We start from the raw sequence: 15,926 nt of genomic DNA on the forward strand, positions 1-15,926 counted from the left end.
CACACACAGAAGTGTCCCAGCACACTCGTACTGAAAAATGGCTTCCTTTCTCATTTTTACCATGTAATTAGCAATTGGAATATAACTATTACACTTACATTTCAGTGGATAGTATAGAGAACAGTATAAACAAGTCATTGTCTGTATGAAACGTTAGTTTGTCCTGACTTCACTAATAACGTAGCCTCTTGTAAAACTAGGTAAATGTCTAGATAAGGAGTTGATGTACCCCCAGGGATATGCATACCTCTGGTTGAGAACCACTGATTTATATTGTAGTCCGTAGGCTGCTACCTCTCTCTGCATCCCAACAATCTGCAAACGGGGGTTCAAAAGTGTATATGTAGCAAAGATTAATGTACCAGCAACGCTGAGAACTTCACACAAAACCCCACAGAATTAGAATAAATTATTCCAGGCCTCCCCAAGCCCACTCCAAATGTGTTATTAACCATTATTTTGTACTGCAGGAGCACCAAAAAACCCCGATCAGGAATCATTGTGCTAGGAGCTGTACGTACACAAATCGCAAAAGGAGAACATCTGCCCTGAAGGGCGCAGGATCTGGTAAGAGCAGCACAGGGAAGAAGCAGTACTCCAAAGGAGACTTTTCTGGCTATGTCTACACTACGGACTAGGCATGCGAGTCCCCTACACACGTACACGTTCTCAGGTCAGCTGAGTATAAATAGCAGTGTAGATGTGGTAGCACAGGATACCGTCAGCAGAGGCACAGCTGAGCCACGACGAGTCCACCCCACAAGTTTCAGGCAGGTGTGCATTTGGCCCTGCTCAGCCGTGCCTCCATGGCTTCTACCTGTGCTTCTGTGGCTACGCTGCTATTTATACCCATGCTAGCTTGAGGACAGCTAGCCCAAGTAAGTGTACACGAGCAGGGTCGTCACATCCCCGGCTTGCCGTGTAGACATAGCCTCTGTTCTACCAATTCCAATTAGGGGCAAATCATTAAAACCCCCAAATCCTGAGCCAGGATCAGTCAATTGGCCAATCCCAGGGCACTGTTTACAAGCCAAGCGTGCTTTGGTTGGGTTTGGCTCTCTTTTTTTTTTTTTTTTGCTATTTAGCACTAAATTTGTAATCTGCGACTCCATTCATCTCCCCGATATCTGGAACAAGCAGGGAGCAAGAAGCAAAGGGGCTGACGTCTGCTCATCTAGAAGCCTAGGCTTAAGCTCACTGAGGTCGGGACTGCTATTAACTCTCTGTCTTTACAGCACGTAGCACAAGGGGTCTCATGCTCATTGGCCTCTAGGCACTATTGCAACATAAATGTTAATAATAGATGTGACCACAACGGTGCTAACACTGTTAATAAGGTGGTTTGCGAAGTCTTGTCTACACTAGATTTTGTGTCATGAAATTCCATCACCCAATGAAGTGAGCTGTAACTCACGAAAGCTGATGCTCAAATAAATTGGTTAGTCTCTAAGGTGCCACAAGTCCTCCTTTTCTTTTTGCGAATACAGACTAACCCAGCTGTTACTCTGAAACCTGACATCCCCACAATAGCTCCACCAGAGGGAGAGGGCTAGGGTAGACTGGCCACTGGCATTTTAACCACCACATCCTCCAAACTAACTAGACCAAGGGTTCTCAAACTGGGGGTTGTGACCCCTCCAGGGGTCACAAGGTTATTACGGGGGAGGGAGGCGGGTCGCGAGCGGTCAGCCTCCACCCCAAAACCCCACTTCACCTCCAGCATTTATAATAGTATTAAATATGAAAAAAATGTGGTTTTGACTTATAAAGGGGGTCACACGCAGAGGCTTGCTGTGTGAAAGGGATCACCAGTACAAAAGTTTGAGAAACACTGAACTAGACTGACGCTTGTTACTAGTCAGTTTCGATTTCTGTCTTTTGCATGTTAACACAGGGCTGCAACCATTTGGGTAGCAAACCTCAGGGAAGGGCAGCGACCCAAACATGCGACAGCAACAACAAAAGCGAGGAAGCTATTTTTGCTAATTTCTTGAAACATTTCTATTAACACAAGGGTTTGGCAGTCCTTTTAAAAAACAAACAAACAGAAAACCCCACAGGACCCGAATCTCCTCTCACTTATACCATTAACCCCATGGAATCACTCAGTATTTTCACCTGGGTAAGGGCGAAGTGAATCAGAGCCCCCAGAAACCACTTTCAGAATCTGCACTACCCACCATCCCTTTAACTCACTCGTGCAAAATTCAACTCAGCTGCTGTCTCCTTTTCCGGCAAGTAAAGTATTAGTAGGGTTTTTTCCACCATCACTAAATCATCATGAAAGGCCAGGCCAGTAGATTTTGTGCCTGGACTAGTAAATTCTCACATCAAATTTTCAAGGCTGCTTTAATTATAAGCCATTTTACCTCACTCACTTCTATGATAAGAAACCTGGGGGGGGGGAGGTGCCCTGGACTGCGAAGGCACTAGACTGCATCTTTTGTAATGGCCACATGCCTAAAGCCAGCATAGATGCAATGGAGCATTACATTATGGAAAAGTAGAATTTCAGATACTTCTCCCAATGTGCATTCTTCAGCTATATGGCTACAAATCGTGGCAGGAACTGAAAGGGAGCGAAAAAGAATGCAGTTACCCAATGTTCATATGAAGAACAGAAGTAGCTTTCAACTTGAAAACAATGTTTACTTAAGACCACTGCAAAAGCACTGGGCAAAGTCTGGGGTATTAGTTTCAATGTTTGGAGGGCTTCAGGCTCTGCCTGAGCACAGTTTAAGCACATGCTTAACTCTAAGCAAGTTTAAGTCCCTTTGACTTCAACAGTCACAAGATTAAATAAGGTTTCCTGCTCTTTTTTTTTTTTTTTTTAAACTGACCCACCCAAATGGCTGGGACACTTTTGTGATGAGCCAGAGCAAAATGCAGCAGCCGCATTCTGTCTGCCAAATCCTGGCCCATTTTTATCCCGTCTTTATCACTGATCTGGTGGAACTCATTCAGACCAAAGGCCATTGTGTAGGACTGGACCCGTTCCAGGATCGGACACATGGCCTTAGAGCAGGTGGATTCAGTGCAGAGTGGGAAGAAGGGCTTCCAAATAACAGAAAATCTTCCAAAAGTGGCTGCCTCTGGCTCTGCCAACTTCCCTCCTGTTTAAACTGACAGCAGTGCTCCAAACCCAAGAGATTCTCAGTCAAGCCTGAGGGGGATCCAATGATTAGAAGCTCATTAGAGTGCGGGGCAAAATTTGGCCTGAAATACTTGTACACGGCTCTCAATGAAGTCAGGGGCAGCTTTACAGTGTGCAGTAGAGAGCCTATTGAGCTCACAGGGGATATTTCCCAAAGGGAAGGGCCAAGGGCGAATGGTGCTATAACTTATTGCATTGTGACAATTTACTGCATTGCTGGGGCGGTAATAATTTATGTCCCTCCTGTATGTTCTGCACTGCACTCGGCATACTGTCCACACTCGACCAAAGAATAATGCCAGCTTTTCATAAACTGATTTCTATAGTGGTGTATGGAGGAATGGGTTAGCAATCATGCGGCTCATCTCTGAATGTTTTTTTAAATACATTTTTTTGTAGAAAATGCAGCAGCAAATACACCTCCCCTGCCAAAACAATGTATTTGAGCATTTGTGGACGCGGAAGTGGAAGACATAAACCTAGACCAGAGCTCTACAAGCAACGCGTGCATGCTCCTAGCAGCACCCTTTTGTTAAATGCCGTCTCCAGCGTAACAGCAGCTATTTCAACATCCACTGTTACCCATACACACAAACCCCAAAACAACATTTAGTGTTTACAACCTGAAGACCTAAAGCCAACAGGAAGGTGCTCTCACGGCAGTCTGCCCAAGCAGGTCTCAATCCGCTTTGCGCTGGCAAGCGCAGGATATCCGAGTCAGCGGTCTATGTTCCGTGTTGCAGATCGCTGGCCCTCCAGCCCTTCGGTTCTACAGACTGACTCTCAAGACACCTGTCTACACTGTACGGTTCTACAAACAGCAGTGATCTAGCAGGAAGGGCTCTGCACCCCCAACCGAAGACCAGCTCATTTGGGGCTCATGCTGCCACACTAATGGGCCTCTACCACGGTACGGGGATGTAGGACTGAGAGGAGTCCAGTCACCATGGCACATTAGGCCCTTGGCCTCTGCTGTGTACCAACTCCAAGGAGCCAATTGTGATGGTGACACCTCTGCAGGGAACTAAACTGAGACCCACAATCTCAGTTCACAGCCAGGAGACGGCCAGCAGGTTGGACTTGAACCTAAGACCTTAAAAATCCCTGAAGCTCATTTCCAATTCCCTGAGTCACCCCTGTCCCCACAAGCTGTTTTCCCTGAGTCACCCCTCTCCCCACAAGCTGTTTTTAATATTAGTGACTGTCGCTCGGCCTAATAAGTCTTGATTCCAGGAAGCACACAGACAGAGTGTGAAAACGGCAAGTTCAGGCAGGCGCTCTGGGGGCCTCTTGAACAAATAGCAAATGTAAAAATAAACCCATTGAAAGAATAGATTTACTGTGCTTACGTCGCCACACACTTTGCACTCACAGCAGTGCCCTTTCCAGTACCCCAGGAACCAAATTAAACCTCTCAAGTGAGGAACAATTTTAAAAGCCAGCTCCAGTTTAACCAGCTACCAAATGCCAGACTGGTCAGAGCTGCACATGTAAATCCATTTATAATAGACAGTCAGTCAGAGTGATTTAAAGTCAAGCTATTTTTGCTGGTCAAGACTGCTTTCTGTAGGGGGTTGTTTGGGTGCTTTGGTTTGGCAAGCATAGAAGGAGAAAGCATCGCAGACAGAGACACTTGGCTGGATAAAGCTAAGAGACTGTGTTGGGATATTTGTTTCAGAGAGGGAGATTTTAAAATTGCCAGAACTCACTCAGTAAAACAGTCCAAAAAACCACCTCCTCCTCAGGAAATTGGTTTGACAGGGAGGAAATTTCATGGTCACCCCAACCCTACTGCCACCCATCTACAAAGAGTATCCAGCTAACATTGAGAAGGACAGAACAGATTCCCAAGGCAGATCTGGAGTGGGAAGTTCTTCTATGACAGAAAGTGATTCTGGAATCTCAACCCGCGGCAGATGTACTCTCAGTACAGAGATTAAACAAACCTACATCGAAAACGGAGGGTCAGTAAAAAAAAAATCTCTGTAAAGGGGCAAGATCACTTAGAAACATCTCTCTCCTGCTTACCCTTACATTTTCCAGACTTCACCTGTATTTTTGAAGTGGAATATGGGTTCAGAGGCTTTGATGTTTTAAAACAAAAGTTGATGGTCAAAAGGATGGAGTGTGTAAAAGTTAAAATGAACTACAACGAATTTGCATGCGTCACAAACACAAGCAGCTGGGCACAATACATGGTTAACTGGATGAAATTCTCAGGTGTGTTATACAGAGGCCAGACTAGATGATATAATTGGCCTTAAAATCTATAATCCAAAATCACGTTTTCTGTACTTAAAGTATCTTAGAAGATGTAGCTGAGACTTAAACAACAAGTGACTATTGTCAGCAAGTTTTTCCTGGGTGGCATCCCTGATTAGCATAAAATATTGGAAGCTATTAGCCTGAGGTGGAAATAAGCCAGCTTTCTAATTGTTTGCACATTTCACATGAAAACCTATCACTCACCTCTCCCTGAGCCATACATCTCTTCATTTCTCTCTCCTACCGCTATTATTTTAACTTTTTTATTGAATTATTTAACTCTAAAGCACTTTGAGGGTCCTGTATGGGTGAAATACACTATCCAAGGTGAAAATTGGTCTACTTAACCTCCAAAACTGATGGTCGTAACTGTCTTTTTAAATTTACTACCTAACCACTATTCCAAAAGGTGCGTGAAATTCACCCCAGTGCACTATTGCAATTCACCTCTGACACTATTTATGTATTATTTGTATAGTACCAACAGTTGTGCTCTATATGTTATATAGAGACTGGAATAACAACAAAGGGGACAGATGTGCATGGGGGGACTCCTGGTCCCACTGACTGCAGTAGGGTCAGGATTTCATCTGTAGTCCCTGTCCAATACACAGGGCCTTCTGGTTTGGAATGAATTTGGGCCTCTAAAGTACTGAAACTCACTTTCAAGCTGGTCATAAATGCTGGCTTAATGATAATTCACACTAAAGGAAGATCATAATATTAAAATTGCTAGGTTTGTTTTAGTTTAGGTACCAGAAAAAGTGACACAGCTCAGCATTTATTGCACTAAAAATCCTTTCTGTTGGTAGCCCTATTATTGTAATTTTGTTATTAAAGAAAAAAAAAAAACTATTTACAAAGCCTAACATCGGAGCGCATCACACAGCAATCAAGTTTTGTTGCACGGATTTCATAACACTCTTCCTTGCTTCTAAACACACAGTATAAATATTTCCTTTGTGGAATCCTTTGAGTTGATGCGATCACTGGGAAGAAAAAACACATGAAAAAGCCAGCAACAAACAACAAGTTAAAGGACCAGGTGGGATATTTACAAGTTGTGTATGACTCTCTCTCTGCTACACTTTCTATAGGAGCAATGACTGGGATTCTGGTATATGCAGTCCCCAAAGATGCAGCATGTTAGTAAATAAAAGCTGCATAAATGTACCATGACATTTCTTTGTGGAAGGGTGGAGGGAAGAAATAAGCGGCGTTTAGAATTTTAAAATAATTGCAAAAAATAAATCACTCCATCCAAGGGGGAGATTCCAGCTACCAGCTCATCTTGCACCTTACCATCTTAGCCAATATGTGTCTGCCTGTTTATTTTACCACATGCGTGGTGACCTCTGCTGGTGCCTGTGTCTATGGAGAGTGTCACCCAATCTATTGCCCATTTTACTATGAAATCATTGTACTGCGGAGACCCACAGACTGGCTGGCGAGACGGTGCCCCTGCTCAGTGAGAAATGTCATAAATAAGCCATGAGGGGAGAGGGGGAGAAAGTGTCTGCTTCTTTTCCCAATTGTAGAGCCCCACACAAACCCTTCCCCTGGGCTCTCACCCCATCCCACAGAATCCCTTACACCTGACCTGTACCATTAAGTCAGTAACCTACTAAATCCAGTGACGCCTGGCAATAATCAAGGCCCTTATAATGTCCAGTTACGGAACAGGAAAGGCCAGGCCAGGCTAAACAGAAAAATGTGAGAAGCAACAGAAAACCTGACAGTCTGGTTTTATGCAAAGGGGGGAGCGCAGAGTGAGAATACAGGGGTTAACGCCTTCCTTGCCAGGATTATTACAAGTGCTCTGATGTAGTCCCCAGCCTAGGATCTGTTTGTGTCTTAAAGATCCAAGCACACTGGGGGACACTATTGCAACCAGTGGACTTTCCGGAGGGAGAAACTTGTTTTGTTTTGTTGTTAAACTGTTTTAGGTTTAATTCAAAACAAGTGGATCTCCCCCTCCCCCATAAAGGCGGGGGAGACTTGGCAGGTTTGGGAAGAGGGGAGGAATCAAGTTAAGATTTGCACAAGGAAATAAAAGCCCCGCAAGCAAAGGGGCAGGGGTCAGAACCGCAAAATCCCTCCCTCCTTGTGCCTGCAGGGCATGGGAGCTCAGTGCATTGAACCTGAGAGCTGCCCAACTCCCTGCAAGTTACACGGGCTGGCAGGGCTCAGCGGGGGGGATCCCAAAGCGGACGGGGGGGGGGCATGGGGGGGTGTGGGTATGTGAGAGAGAAGGTAAAGGGGGGATGGAAGGGGGTGAAGGGGGCAGTGCACGGGGCTGGCAGGGGATTTAAAGGGAGTAGGGGTCAGAAGCAGGGCTGGGGGGGTGAGACGGAAGGTATGGGGGGGGATGGAGGTAGGTGAAGGGGAAAGTGCACAGGGCAGGAGGGGGGATTTGAAGAGAGCAGGGATCAGAAGCGGGGCTGGGGGGGTGAGAGGAGGGGAATGGAGGGGGAGAAGAGGGGCAGTGCACAGGGGGGAGAAGTGGGGCAGGGGTCAGAAGCGGGGCTGGGGGAGGATGAGAGGAAGGGGGCAGAAGGGGGCAGCGCACGGGCCATGGAATTTGAAGGGAGTAGGATTCAGAGGCGGGGCTGGGGGGCGGGATAAGAGGAGGGGGGCGGAAGAGGGATAAGGGGGGCAGTGCACGGGTGGGGGGGAGAAGTGGGGCAGGGGTCAGAAGCGGGGTTGGGGGTGGATGAGAGAGGAGGGGGAGAAGCGGGGTGAAGGGGGCAATGCACGGGGCTGGGGGGGAATTTGAAGGGAGCAGGGGTCAGAAGCGGGGCTGGGGGGCGGGATGAGAGGAGGGGGGATAACAAGGGCAGTGCATGGGGCGGTGGGGGAAGTGGGGCAGGGGTCAGAATCGGGGCTGGGGGGGATGAGAGGAGGGGGGCAGGGGTCAGAAGCGGAGGTGGATGAAAGGAAGGGGGCAGTGCACGGGGCTGGGGGGGGAAGTGGGGCAGGGATCAGAAGTGGGGCTGGATGAGAGGAGGGGAGCAGAGGGGGGATCAGGGGGGCACTGCACGGGTCCAGGGGGGGAAGTGGGGCAGGGATCAGAAGCGGGGCTGAGGGGGGGGATGACAGGAGGGGGACAGGGGTCAGAAGCGGGGCTGGGGGGTATAAGGGGGGCAGTGCACGGGGGGGGGAAACTGGGGCAAGCATCGGAAGCGGGGCTGGGGGGGGATGAGAGGAGGGGGCAGGGGTCAGAAGCGGGGCTGGGGGGGATAAGGGGGGCAGTGCATGGGGGGGAAGGGGGGCAGGGATCAGAAGTGGGGCTGGATGAGAGGAGGGGAGCAGAGGGGGAATAAGGGGGGCACTGCACGGGTCCGGGGGGGGAGTGGGGCAGGGATCAGAAGCGGGGCTGAGGGGGGGATGAGAGGAGGGGGGCAGGGGTCAGAAGCGGGGCTGGGGGGATAAGGGGGGCAGTGCACGGGGGGGGGAAGTGGGGCAAGGATCGGAAGCGGGGCTGGGGGTCCCCGAGGTCCCCCCTGGGACGCGGGCGGCACTTACTACTCTGCCGGGCTGCGTCCTCGGGCAGCCCCCGCCCGCGGCTTGGGCGCTGCGCCGCGCCGGGCGCCTCTCTCGGCTGCCCCCCTGCGGGGCCGGCGGCGGCTGGGGCCGGGCTCCCTCCCGGGGCCGGGCGGACTGGGATGCTGCGGGCGGCCGGTGCGAGTCGCGGCGGCGGCTGCGGGCTCCGTGCAGCGCCAGCCCCCGCCCCCGCGAGGGGAGTTGCCCCAGCGCGGCGGAGGGAGGGAGAAGGGGAGGCACAGCCCGGCCGGCCCCCAGCTGCCGAGGGATCCCCCCTCCCACGCGCCGGGGCTGGGCTGGGCTGGGCTTGCAACGGGAGCAGTCCCGGGCCAGGCTGCCCTCTGCCTCTCCAGGCAGCGCCCGGCTGCTAGCAACTCCCCAGCCGGCTTCCTCCTGCCCCGGCCCCACTCCCAGCCACTTCAACCGGCGGCCAAAGCGCCCCTCCCTACCCTCGCTCGTCTGCCACAAGGCGACCCCCGCCCCCGTTGCTTTAGCCGACTGGGGCTGGGTAGCATCGAGTCGCTGCTGCTAGCTCTGGGTCTCCAGGGCGCACTTTGCCTGGCTCAGGCCTCTTGTCGGGGGTCCTCCCGTGTGCTGTCTCCCCAGACCCCGCAACCAGCACCTGCGCCCCCCCCCCCAGTCGCCCGGTCACTTGCACATGCTCCCCAGAGCCCCACCTAGGCTGTGGTCCTGCTGGGCTTCTAGTTTAACCCCTGAAGAGACAATGTGGCCGGCAAGCAAGGAACACAACACAGGCTTAGCCATACTCCCTAGACTTTTAAAGCTCTCCAGACTTACAGGTCTTTGTTGTTTTCAAAGTCCTGACGTGTCCCCTCCCCTAGTCTGAGCTCACCCTGGCTGTGGGTTGCCAGCCTTTCAGGCTGGGCAGAGTCCCTCCTGGCTTCTCTCTCCTATAGCTGCTTATATGTGGCAATGGCTGGCGCCTGCACAGAGCACAACCCCGGTCTCTGTCCATGAAACATGTGCTCCACGAGGCATGCTTGCCCAGATTACAGTCTTGATGGCTTCTCCGTGATCGTCCTTCAAGGTGTCACGACCCTCTCCCAGGTCGGGCAGCTGTCTAGGATGCAGTGCAGTAAGCCGCTCTGTTTAGACTTGTGCAGTCCCGTAGTACCACACCAAGTTCATCAGCTGATAGGTACGTCCCACCCCTGTCGCAAGGACCATCTCAAAGCACTCCAGGGTCACACTGCGATGGAGTAAAGCTTCAGGAGCTGGCCTGGGCCAGATGTGACGTGTGTGGCTGCTGCCCTCATGCAGACAGCTGGGGATCCCTGCCCACTCCTCCCATCTTGATTTCATGGTAGAATCAGATGGGGAAGAGCCTTTAAGAGGCCCTCCATCCTGCACACCAGCTTGCGCCTGTGGATCGTAGACCAGCCAGGAAACCAGCACACCTAGGTTCATAGATCCCTAGCTTTTAAGGCCAGAAAGGACTGTTATGAAATATGATCATCTAGTCTGACTGCACAACACAGGTCAGAAAATCTCAACCAATAATTTCTGCATCAGGCCCCTGGGTGCTATTCCCCATTCTGCCACAGGCTTGCTGGAAAGGCTCTCAAGCCCCATGAGGGTTGGCATGGTGTAAAAACCTCTCAACAGACAGCTGTATGATCTGGAACAAGTCCTGGCCCCCCTCTCTGTGCCTCAGTTTTCCCATCTGTAAAATGGGGGTGATGTTACGCAGCAGTGTTACTGAGTCTGAGATGGCTGAAAGACACTAGGTGTTATTTATTGCTTGGGCACCCAAAAGTTACTATTAGAATTTGGGACAATCAGAGATTTAAAATTTAGGACTTAGCCAAGTCTTGCCCTGTTCATGCACTGGGTAAGGCCGCAGAGGGAATCTCCAGTTCACATTGCTGCTGGGGGGCTGCTGTTCAGGCCACGCTCCCGCATGCGTGTGTTGACAGGCCCATGTCCTAATGCCCAATTTTTAAATTTCTTGTGACAACAAATATGTCGTCCTGCTGACTTTCAAAAGCAGCAATCACATCTGCCTTCCCTCTGCACCAGCATCAAGGAGGATGTTTTCATTCCCAGAGATGGATTGAAAAGCTATTTTGAATCTGGAGCACTTTCCCCAGGAGATTATAATTCTGGTAGCTGGGAAGTCCCAAAAGCAGAGCTCAACTTCCTTGGAACATGCCTGGTCTAGTTAAAGTTATAGAAACAGCCCATCTTTCTGAATCTGTCATGTGAGAGCCCCAGTGACTAATTAGTTCCTTTGTCCAGTCTATTAGCAACCACAGTAACACTCCGGTTTCAGAGTAGCAGCCGTGTTAGCCTGTATTCGCAAAAAGAAAAGGAGGACTTGTGGCACCTTAGAGACTTACAAATTTATTGGAGCATGAGCTTTCGTGAGCTACAGCTCACTTCATCGGATTGCCTTGCTGCTAAAAGGCAGTGTCTATTTAGAGCAAGATACCAAAACATAGAATCTCCAACTCTGTCTCCTAGCCAGATGTAAAGCGTGCACAGATACATAGATTTCAAGGCCAGCAGAGATCACTCTGCTCACCGAGTCGATAAAACAGGCTAAAGAGCAGCACCCAGTAAAACACTCTTGTGTTACCGTTGTAAGACGGTGGGGTGGCCCGTTCAAAACGGGCCTCATTTGCAGCACACAGGTATCCACATCACAGGACACACCACCACAAATGGCTCTTACTGTTTTCAGGCTCAGCGAAGGCACCAAGGATTAAATTGGTCAGGCTGAACTGCCTTCTGACTCTCAGAGGTGGTCCCTCTAGGCCAGGGGTGAGGCCTGTCTGTGGGGGAAGCCTACACTCCTGCTGCTTGTTTTCTAGCTCGATTGCCATCTCCAGAGCTATCAAATAGAGCTGGTTGGAAATTTTCCAACTGAACGTTTTTGTGCTGGAAATGCCAATTCGTGCAAAACAAAACACGCTGCGGAACGAACACGACTTCCACAAGGATGCAAAGTGCGGAAACATGTCGTTGCTGATGAAATTTCATGGGGGGGAGGGGGGCAAATCAAGAAAAAAACATTTGTTAATGTCAAAAATATTCTGTTTCGACCTTTTCAGAGCAGAACTTTTCCCTGAGAATTTTTGTTTATATATATAATGAAAATGTTGAAATTGGAATGAAACATTTTATCTAAACAAAACATTTTGATTGATCCAAACCTATTCCCCCCTCCCCCCTGGACTTCTGATTATCAGAAATTGCAAAAATTTTCATTTCATTCAGAATGGGGCAGGGGGGAATTGAACATGCAGAATTTTCCTTGCGTTGCTTTCAAACAAATACCATTCCCCAGCACTAGACATGCTAACCTGAAAAGCTGGGATGAGCCAAGGGCAGTTTGAGAACTAAATCCCATTTCAGTGGGTCCTTTTGAAAATTCCAACCACAACAAACTGTGCTACCTTCCCACCAGGCCCTGGGAAGCCCCTTTAATATTGTTAATAATAATAACTTCTATCATAGTAGCACTCAGGGGCCTCACTCAGAATCAAAATCCCATTGTGCTTGGCACCGCACAAACAGAGACACTCCTTGCCATGGAGAGTTTACAGTCTAATAACTCCACTGTAGTCAGGGTGTTTCTAACTTTGGTTTTGTTTGTTTCTCTTGACACCTCACATCAATGCCTAATTAACATTTGGGATAAAAGAAGTCTTTGTTAATGATTCAGTATATTCCTTCAATTAAAGAGCATCCCGCAAGACCTCCAACAAGTCCTCTAGCCAAGCCATGGATGAGCAGACTTGACTGTCCTAACATTTCAAAAGTTAAAAAACACAGGCATATCTGTTACCAGATTTGCCTGTTGCTTTGGGGTATGCTCATTTCTTAGGGTTACTCTTCTGGGGGGGTGGGGAGTTCTGTAATTCTATCAATGTACTGCTTGCATCACTTGTGGTTTCATACGGCACTCTATTTCCCCCTCCTGCAAGTTCCCTCCAATGGAGCTATCCGGCAGGACCTAAGTTCCCCAGGGCTGGGTTCCTCCAGCCCCAGAATCAGATGAACACACACACACACGCATTAACAGAGCACGTCTGAGCGGTCCGGGTCAATCAGCACTCCCAAGCTGACCCTTTATATGTCCCTGGACTCAGCAGGCCGGGTCGAACAGCACTTCCAAGCTGCCACCCTCCTATGCCACAGGTTCAGCACGTCCTCTCCCCACTTTCATGTGAAAATTGTTCTGGTCGTAACCCACTTGATGAGCAAACCCCACAGGATTTTTGGGTGGTGCAGGGATCTTTAGCTTAGGTAAGAGGAGCATTGCTGCAGAGCAAATGGGGAAGCCAAAAACACAAAAGAGAGAGAGAGGGAGGGAAGCAACTAGCTCATCCATAAAAGTTATTTATTGCCAGGTAATAACCATACAAGGAGAGCCAAACAAACCAAACAGTTACAATATTAAATCTAGCTTAAATTTAATTACAAAAGTCAGGTTTAGAAAACTATACCTGATCACAAGTCAGGGTTAGAAAGCGATACCTAGAGTAGGGAAAAAGAGAGAGAGAGAGAGAGCTGGGTTCTCACCACTCTGTGAAGCTTGAACCGGGCGGGGTTCCCAGGTGGTGGTGGTGGTAGCTGAGTGTCCAGAGTGCTGGAAACAGGCAGAGCCCCCAGCACGATCAGTCAGGAGAAGATGAAGTCCCAGTGGAACTGATGCAGATTTTGGATCCAGGCATCAGAACACTTACTTGAGCGTGAGTTGGGGTTTTTGTAGAGAAACAACAATGGTTCAAGGGAGAACACTAGATTTGTTTATGTGTAAACTGATGGCTTAGGGGAGGATACCAAAGTTGTTTTATTCAGGCTAGACAATAGGAACTGATCATTCCTGGCTACAGGCAGTGTTCCTTCGAGGGAGCTCACAATGCAGTTAGGCAGCTTCAGTATTTTGGATACCAATAAAGGATTTATTACTAGAATTGGTCTGATAACTACTGAGCTGGATGTGTGCAGGCGTGGGTTTATTAACATTTGGAGCAGAGATCCCCCATCATGCAGTGCTTCCCTGCTTTTCTGGTCCCAGAGTTCAGTGCAGTTCTTGCCTTGGAATCTCTGTTCCCATTCTGTATGCTAATGGAGATGCCTCCCTGTCCCATCTTTGATGCAAATGAGGCCAGGGGAGTTTCCTTAATCCTGTCACCCTGAAAATCCAGAGGGGTTTAGTTGCCTCCCGCAACCTTTTCATTGCTTTTTGTAAGTCTTTCTTCTGATCAGTTTTGGCTCAAGCAGAGGCTGAGGGTGGGTGGGTGGAGGGTGTCCTTCGTGAGTCAGACAGGCTGGATACTGTGCCCTGGTTCCCCAAGAACACAGAGCTGACAGGTAACACATAAAAATCAGACATATTTCATGCCTTCTGGTTCCATCATGAAGAAGAAAAAAGGGCACGGAGGCAACTTTTGCAAAATCCTTTGCAGGTAACTTTGACTGCATCCCTCTGGGACTGTATTTGTCCCACTGGGCAGCTCCACCAGCAGGCGCTGCTGTAGTTTTTAATCACCACGTCCCATCAGTGGGGCCACCCCAGTGCTAGTGGGGGTCACCAAACAAGTGCTGGCTGTAGCCAAAAGCGTTCAAGGCTGGGAGAAAAGGCCCGAGAGGTAAAGGCATTGGGAATGTTTGGTTCTGGAATACCCTTTCTTTGAAGGGTGTCTCCCCCATAATATTCCTCTGGCTTTTGTTTCTAACAGTCCCCTGCACCTTTTGGGGGCCAGCCCTGCAAATTCCACCATCGCCTTTAGCCTGCCAGCATTTAACAATCACTCCTTTGATCCTGCCTTGATGGGAAAGGGGAAGCCGGGTGAGGTGGGGGGCCAAACACCCACCCAGAGTCAAAAAGAACAAATTGGACAGACAACAATTAACCAAGGGGCCAGGGAGGAACAATAGCCATTGACAATCCAAAAAGAGGGCTGAGAAAGGCTTTGTTCCAGTCTCCATAGCAACAACTAGGGCCAAGGGAGGAGTCAAAGTCTGCTCCCTATACTTTCACTTTCCCTTCAATCCCTCTCCCTTGGATTTACTGAAGAAGTGGCTAAGGGTTGGTAGAGGGAAGGATGCTAGGGCTTGGCCCTCCACTGCCCCTGTGCCTTGAGTGTGGAGAAGGAGGGATGCCTCCTCTGAGATACAAAACATCAGGACATCTGGGAGGATCTGAGCCCAGCAGACTAGACAGCCGGTAGTGTGTATTGAGCATCCTTACAGATTTCCCAAGACAGCCGATCCTGGGAAAAATGGAGAGGTGGCGACACTCAGGCCTGAGGAATGTCAAGCGCTACCGTTCTGAGCTGATGGTGTCTCCCACTCACTTTACAGAAGGACGAGCTATCAAGGATCGGACTCGTTCCCTGCGTGGGTCAGAGCTGGTCTGTTCATAGATCGTGTGCCAGTATAACTATGCCAATGAGAGGTGCGATTTTTCTCACCAGTCTCGTTATATAAGTGGAACCCCTAGTGTGGATGCAGTTATATGGGTAAAAAGGTGCCTTATACCAACATAGTTTATTCCCCTTCCTGCACCAGAATAAGTTAGCCAGGTATACACTACAACTACATCCACACTAGAGAGTTGTACCCCATAGGCGGCACATGGCTAGAGCTGGACAGGGATCAGCCCCTCCAAATCTCTCTCCGCCATCCACCCTGCTGCCCGCAAGCATGCCAGGCTGGGCAGGTAAAGCCCCACATCTGGCGGCACCAGGGAGGGGGCAGGGTGGGGCATCGTCGGGTGATGTTGTGGCAGGCACCTCTGAATCAGCAAGAACCAATGGGCTGGCGCGGGGCCCAGCAGCAGGGACAAAAAACACAGCTGCAGGGTATGCAAGGAGCAGGCGCAGAGCTACATCCCCCCACCCCGAGAGTGCGGGCTCCCCCCGCACAGGCACAGGGATGGAGACTCAGTGCCCACAAAGGATATTTTCACCAGCAGCCTAATTGTATTAAC

General features: G+C 49.6%; 1 protein-coding gene across 5 annotated transcripts in view; it reads right to left on the reverse strand.

The window, feature by feature from the left end:
* The window catches only part of SOX13 (SRY-box transcription factor 13), a 90,563-nt gene that overhangs the window by 52,095 nt on the left and 22,542 nt on the right, over positions 1-15,926 (reverse strand). Inside the window, exon 1 of one of the 5 annotated variants that reach the window (XM_084611282.1) lies at positions 8,945-9,179. The exons of the other annotated variants lie outside the window; for them this stretch is intronic. The gene's annotated coding sequence lies outside the window, so the exon portion shown is untranslated. Of the gene's footprint in view, positions 1-8,944; positions 9,180-15,926 lie in introns of those variants that run through there. 5 annotated transcript variants of the gene reach the window in all.

This window comes from Lepidochelys olivacea (assembly GCF_965140295.1).
Source record: "Lepidochelys olivacea isolate rLepOli2 genome assembly, chromosome: 21".
NCBI lineage: Eukaryota > Metazoa > Chordata > Testudines > Cheloniidae > Lepidochelys > Lepidochelys olivacea.